We start from the raw sequence: 7,398 nt of genomic DNA on the forward strand, positions 1-7,398 counted from the left end.
GCAGAATCAGGAAATTACTTTTGTAGACTAAATTACAGTCCAGCAGTAATACATATATATAATTGATATATGGCATGCAAATGGAAACACATGCTCCAGTAATTACTAAGAAAACCATGAAGGAATTGTTTATACTTTTGGAGGCGAGCAGACATGAGCATGTGACGTGATAAATAAATAGAAATAATAATAATAATAATAATAATAATAATAATAATAATAATAATAATAATAATAATAATAATAATCTTATAACGGAAATCAGAATGTTGGCTTCTACAAAGCCAACATAATTAACTTCCTTTTTGATTATTAAAATAAAAAATGCGGCTACAATTAATGACAAATGAACAGAATTTGAATTTGAGTGTTGTTTTATTTACTGTTAACATTATCATTCCAATGCAATTAACTTCAAATGGGAAATACAGAGCATAACTACAGTCTCCAGACATGTGAGTGACTGTAGAAACACAATACAGATCTTTCCTCATCATTTTCAGGAAAATACAAATAAAGGATCTCGAATAAAAGCTGATTAACTCTTTTCTCACAGATTAACTCTTTTCAAACATCACTTGATGAGGTAAAATACATTCATAAAGAATTTGACATTATCTGTCAGTCATAGTGCAAAATGAGCCTTGTTCTGCACAATAAATGCCCTGTGTATATGAGCAAAGTGGAAATGATCAAACTTCAAAAACACTGGGACTAAAAAAAATTAGGAAAAGTAAAATTCGATTCAACTATATTCCCTTTTTTCTTCTGAACATTTTTAATAAAATGTCACTAATCTGTTGTTTACTGTGTTGCTTTTTTTTTGTTAAAAATGAGGAATCTGATGCAATAACTGATTATTACATATATGGGAATATGCTATGTGAACAAAGTTGCCAGAAATCCTGGCACAAATGCAGAAGCAGCATTGTAGAATGTACAAGATCAAAAAGTACAAAATATGGTCTCAATTTCTGATATTCACACAACTAACCAGTGCTGACTGTCTAGTGTTCAGTAAATCAAACACAATATGTAATCAGCTGCACTTTCCATTTCTACACCCTTGTTTGTACTGACTACACTCTCCTGATGAGGGACAGAATCCCTGCATAAACTGTACATTTATGCTTTTACTTCAGTTTCGTACATTTAGCATAATTACAACTGAAACCTGGCACAAACAGTCGGAGACGATACTCTGTCTTCTGTATTGCAAATGATTATTCAGCACTATAGGAAGATAGGAAGAGGTCATGGCAACCAGAGTTGTTCCCTATTGTCTGTCTATGTCTCTCCTATTACTGATTGATTTCTCTAAGTGTTGCTCCAGAGGTAGCTTTGGAAAACGTTTGATATAATAAAGCAATATAGCCACCTCTCTTTCAAAGAAGCCTCAGATATCAATCAGTTCATGTGCTTTATATTGTCATCTATCTATCTATCTATCTATCTATCTATCTATCTATCTATCTATCTATCTATCTATCTATCTATCTATCTATCTATCTATCTATCTATCTATCTATCTATCTATCTATTTATTTATTTATTTATTTATTTCTTCCAGGAAAAATCTTGGATAACTCTAGACCTGACAACATAATAGTTAATCAACAAACAAATGCAGATATGTATATAAATCTCAAAGAAACTACACGCACTGAGGCACATGGAGCAGGATCAGAGAGTAAGCACTTTACATATGCAGCTACACACACAGCTTATGGATGTTTAACATAAAAACATAGGATCAGAGACAACAGACTTGTGTGTCTCAGTGTCCTCACCCTGTTGAAAAAGTGCACACTTCCATCTCAGACTCAGATATCACAGATTATCTGTAAGGGTGATGGTGTGATGATGTACTGAATTCGAAAATATTACCTCAATGTGATGCTTTAGTACAGTGGATATCAAAAAGTTGTTGGTCTTATAAATAAATAAAATATTAACATATGACCATTATAGGAACTACTATCAGGTCCCCGGAGGTCCAGGGGCAGGATTCCACGCTGTCACAGCCACAGCACAGGTTTGATTCCGAGGCAAGATAAAATGGGGGGGTTGTGTCTCAAAGAGCATCCAGTGTAAAACCTGTGCCAAAACCAAATATATGCAGATCGGATGATCCTCTGTGTCGACCCCAAACAGGGAACAGCCAACAACAGCAACAACAACAACAACAACAACATAGTAACAAACTACTAGCAATTCAACACAATCCTCTAAATTTAAGCTTTTTTAATGTTAACAAACACAAACTGCACAGCACTTAAATAACCACAATTTAATCAAGTCACAATTTAGGAATCATCTGAAGAAAAGATACAAATTATGACATTGAACAAGATCCAGTCTCTGGTGCATTTAAATAAAAATACTATTAATCCTATTTAATATGAATATAAATACCCATTGTATATATCTTACATTTTACATGACTGGAATATGTAAGAACCAAAATAAAGATATTATATGCTATGTAGAGATATGACAAGGCCCAGAGAAGAACTCTGAAATTTACAGAGAAAATGAAGAATAAGTCATTGTTGTAAAAAGTGAAGCTTTTTAATGATACAGATTTGTCCATGTGAACTGGGTTTAAAAAGGGGAATTATGAAAGTATTTCATAGCAGCTTATGAACAATCTTCTCACTACACTTGCTCCTCACTCTTGTTGGGGTTCATATTAGTCACAGGAGCCACTTGTGTGGGTTTGCAGCAGCCAGCACAAATATACTTGAGAAAGCAGAGGTAGGCGCTTCCACTTACAATCACAGTGACGATTATTATGATGGTGGCACCAAAGGCTGGTGAGACTGAATCCTGCAGTACAGAGTGAAGCCCACCGCCATATGACGTTCCCTCTGTGGTCAGTGGCACATCTGGTCTGCCTGTGCTGTGACCTGAGGAGGAGAAGTCGAAATTGTTGGAGAAGGCAGAAGCAGAAGAAAAGGTTTATAGTCCATGAGAGGTGGTGACTGTCAGTATGACTGATGGTGATGATACTGTGATTGGAAATTGGAAAAACTGTGTAATTAGTGTAAAACACTCAATCAATTTCATTGTGTTTGTATAAAGAGAAAGCAGACGGCAGAAAGCAACTTCAATTTGTGTGTAGATTTAGATTCCTATTGATCATGTGAGGGTAAAAGTGATGAGGAAAATTTCCCTGAAGCAATATGAGGAAAAAACCATGAGAGGAACCCGACTTCTGTCTTCTATATGTCTACAACTACACACACACAAAAAAAAAAACAGTAGTAAGAGTTTTAAAAGGATGTTCAGGACAATCATCACACATATCTATATATAGTGAATATAAAATGTCTACACACACACCACAGTACACAAGGCAGGGTTTTGTGAATAAGATCAATCATATCAGAACTTTTTCTACCCTAATGTTAAATTAAAGCAGCAAAATTGTGAAAAAGAATCAGAAACAGTTTTAGAGAAAAATAGGAAAAAATTGAAGATTAAGATTCAACAGTTACATAAGTTTGCACATCCCTAAACTAGAAACCTTCAGATTTTATTCTCCCACTCAGTCTTTCTTGACTTCTTGCAAAAAAATATAAGATCCATAAGACATTTTTTAAATAATGATTTAATCAGTTCATTATGTACAAGGCAGACCATATGAATCCTAGTGAGCTGTTACTGTATAAATGATATATGACAACATATGACAACAAACACTTTAATTTAATATGTTATCTATACCTGTAATTTCCCACAAAAAAAATGTCAGAATTAAAAATAATTAATTGCTCATTAAAATACACAGAATTTTTAATATGCAATAGTCTCAATGGCTTCTAGTTTTCTCAAGATGCCAAAGTGTTTGTAAAAGTGAAAATAGAGTGGCTTATCAGCTGATGTCTAGAGAGACAATGTTTGTGACAATCGGAAATGAAGGATCTAGCAGAAAAAAAGCAGCAAGGTGATGAGAGAAAGGTGGGGAGAGATGGAGAGCAGGATGGAGAAGGGCAGATGAAGATGAATGTGTCTGGATCGATGATGAAATAGGTTGCTGTATGTCACATAAAAATGCTTTATAGCTGTTGATGCACATTACACAACAGTCTGTTACATTTATATATTTGTCTAAAATCTGATGTTCCAGCAAGATTTAATTAAGATTTAAGATGTTTTAAGATGCAGTTTTAAGATGAAGCTTAATATACTTGTTTTACTTAGTGCTTTTTCACATTAGTCATCTAGTGTACTGTATGTCTTGTCATATGGTTCAGTTGATAAGACTCAACAATCAATCTGTCAAGCTGCTTTTCCCTTTCTGATCCAATAACTCAAGTCAAAAAGCTTTTATTGTCATTTCAACATGAAATGAGACAAGACTTCTCCAGGACCATGGTGATACATAGAACAACACAGAGCTAATGACTTTCAGTTAGTAAGTCTTAGCCACATAAAGTGGTGCTGTAGACATGGATGTACTGCATATTGGAAGAGTGTGTATTTGGTGTAGGTCATTGCAGTCTACACAGTTGAGGGGTGTGTGTGTTGTGCTCTGTACAGTTAAGTTTAGTTGTTGAGCAGTCTGATGGCTTGTGGAAAAAAACTGTTGCATGATGATTTTGAGGGCTTGAATGCTTCTTTACCTTTTTCCAGATGGCAGGAGGGTGAAGAGTGTGAGGGGTGTGTGGGGTCATCCACAATGCTGTTGGCTTTGCAGATGCAGCGTGTGGTGTAAATGTCCGTGATAGGGGGAGGGGGGGCTTTCCTCAGCCTTCATAAGAAGTCGCTGATGGGCTTTCTTGGTGATGGAGCTGTTGTTGAGTGTTGTTGAGATGATTGTGTCGAATACTGAACTGAAGTCTACGAACAGCATTCAAGTGTCTTTATTGTCCAGGTGGGTGAGGGCTAAATGAAGGGCCGTGGCAATGGCATTGTCCGTGAAGCGGTTCGGACGATACACAAACTGCAGGGGCTCCAGTGAGGGTGGTAACTGGGTCTTGCTGTACCTCATGATGAGCCCTTCATTACTCTCGATGCACTTCATACAATGTGTGTCCGCTCAGGGAAATGTTAAAAATGTCATTGAAGAGATCTGCTAGCTGTTCTGCACATTCCATGAGCACCTTGCCAGGAATGTTGTCTGGTCCAGAGCCTTCCTTGGGTTAACTCTGCATAGAGTTCTCCTCACCTCAGCCGTAGATAGACAGAGTACCTTGTCATTGGGAAGGGATGTTCTTCCTTGCCACTACCTGGTTCTGCACCTCATACCAAGCGAATAATTCATTCAGCGCATCTGGGAGGGAGGCATCATTGTCACAGGCAGGTGAAGCTGTCTTGTAGTTCATGATTGCCTGTATGCAAGGCCACATGTGCCAGGTGCCTCTGCTGTCCTGAAAGTGGCTGTGGATTGTCTGGGTATGTGCGGGCATTTCTTGGGACAGTTTGGACCTTGCTGTTCTTAGGGCTGCCCTGTCCCCTGTTCTGAAGGCTGTCTCTAGACTTCAGCAGCACACACACCTTAGCAGTCATCCACAGATTCTAATTGGTGTGGTTATGGTCTTGGAGACAGTCACGTCATCAATGCACTTGCCAAATAACAATCCTCATCCCGTATCAATGCATAAGGTAAAGACTAATACATGCTTTCTCTGTGGTATATGAAGCTGCATCTTTTCACTGTTATCCATTAGCTCCTGGTGAATTTTACAGTAAATTGCCACTAGGGATGATTGAGTATATAATATTTGTTGTGTATTGTAATTAACTGGCATACTCTCATCTAGAATGTATCCCCACCTCACACCCAGTGTTGATGCAATAGACTCAGGATCCACGATGACCCTGACCAGGATAAAGTGGTTACTAAAGTACAATGAATGGATGAAGAAAATAAGTTTTAATTACTTATTTGATATTTCCAGAAATTTTTATAACCTTTTTCAATCCATTTTTTCCAAGGCTGTCATACTCATGGCAGAGAGAAAGGCTTCCAGTGTATTCCAGTCTTATGACACATTTTGTGCATTCTAATTTGTGCATCTCTCGCATTTTCAGCAGCTTTGTTCATCTATATATTGAGACAGTGATGTGTCCTTAAAATTTTGTGTCCTATTTCCTAACCTTTGCACTTCTGTATGCATATCAAACCTGCAGTTTAAACCCTTTCTACAGCTTGCTAGAAGACGCTTTAAAAGGTTAGATCTTTGGGAGCTGTTGTACTGTAGACACTGAGTATAAAATATCACCACTACTAATAACAACATGCAAAGCTGTGTGGGCAATGATGATATTGATGTGCAGTGCCACAGTATTATAAAGTATTATAAGAGATGGGCACCAATACCATAGTATTAAGTTGGAACTAATAGACAGTGCAATGCCAGTGAATAGTTGCTTCTTAATTGAATACAAACTCAGTCTTTTAACAATTTCTATAATAAATATCCCCAAGACACATATAAGGAGCAACACTAAACGTATCATGGACCATTCCTATAGATTCAATCCGAACACCTATCTATTTATATCTTATGTATGCTCTTTGTAAACTACCCAGTGCTGTACATATATACGCCCTACATAAAGATACCCCATCTATGAACAGGACACATTGTGAGACGAACAGCTTTACCTTTAGTGATTCTCGCAGATAGAAGCGAAAAAACGAAGTGATGTAGGAGAAAAAGAAGAACTCGGACCTTGGACATTGTTGCTAAACAAACCTTCTGCTCGGAAGAAACAGAAGGGAAAAGTCAGTGCAATCCAAATGAAACGCGATCCAGTGCTTTAAGTGTCACGAAACGTCCGTAGGCTATTCTGCATCACGATAATACTTTTTGCTTTTTAATATAAACACAGAAGATCCCGAGGTCTCAGTAGTCTACAGGACGTTTTGTATTCAACGTGTCGTTCTACACGTAGCACATACACATCTGTTTAATATTCCCGTTCAGCACAGCTGGATCTCACCGGGCGCGCGACGCTCCAGCTGTTCTTTCCATGTAGTGGAAGAATATCTTCCTATAGCTGTACAGTGGAGTAAAACACACACAGACTAACCTCCTGTTCTTTATGTGATTTAGGGTGTCATAGAGCTCGTTAAATCAGAGCCACTGTGATGCGAATTACACTTCACACACGTGACCCTGCACATGGATCAGTTCTCACTCTCCCTGTTTCCAGCATTCTCTCTCTCTCTCTCTCTCTCTCTCTCTCTCTCTCTCTCTCGGCTCACGACTCACTCACGCACTCATAGCGCGCGCGCCGACGCACGCACGCACCCGCGAGCGCACGCAAGCACGCACGCACGGCACGGCACGCCAGCTGCGCGCGCGCGCCGGCGCACGCACGCACGCACCACGCACGCACGCACGCACGCACGCGCGCACACGCACGCAGCGCACGCAGCCCACG

The 7,398-nt window shown here is 38.6% G+C and overlaps 1 long non-coding RNA gene across 1 annotated transcript; it reads right to left on the reverse strand.

Moving 5' to 3' along the window:
* Window positions 1-356: 356 nt before the first annotated feature.
* Window positions 357-7,096, reverse strand: LOC125141370. The gene is made up of 2 exons (XR_007140731.1): window positions 6,617-7,096; window positions 357-2,909 (listed from the first exon to the last, which is right to left on the reverse strand). It is a non-coding gene; the product is annotated as an uncharacterized LOC125141370 (long non-coding RNA).
* Window positions 7,097-7,398: the final 302 nt, after the last annotated feature.

Source organism: Tachysurus fulvidraco, chromosome 6 (genome assembly GCF_022655615.1).
Source record: "Tachysurus fulvidraco isolate hzauxx_2018 chromosome 6, HZAU_PFXX_2.0, whole genome shotgun sequence".
In the NCBI taxonomy this organism is placed as follows: Eukaryota; Metazoa; Chordata; class Actinopteri; order Siluriformes; family Bagridae; genus Tachysurus; species Tachysurus fulvidraco.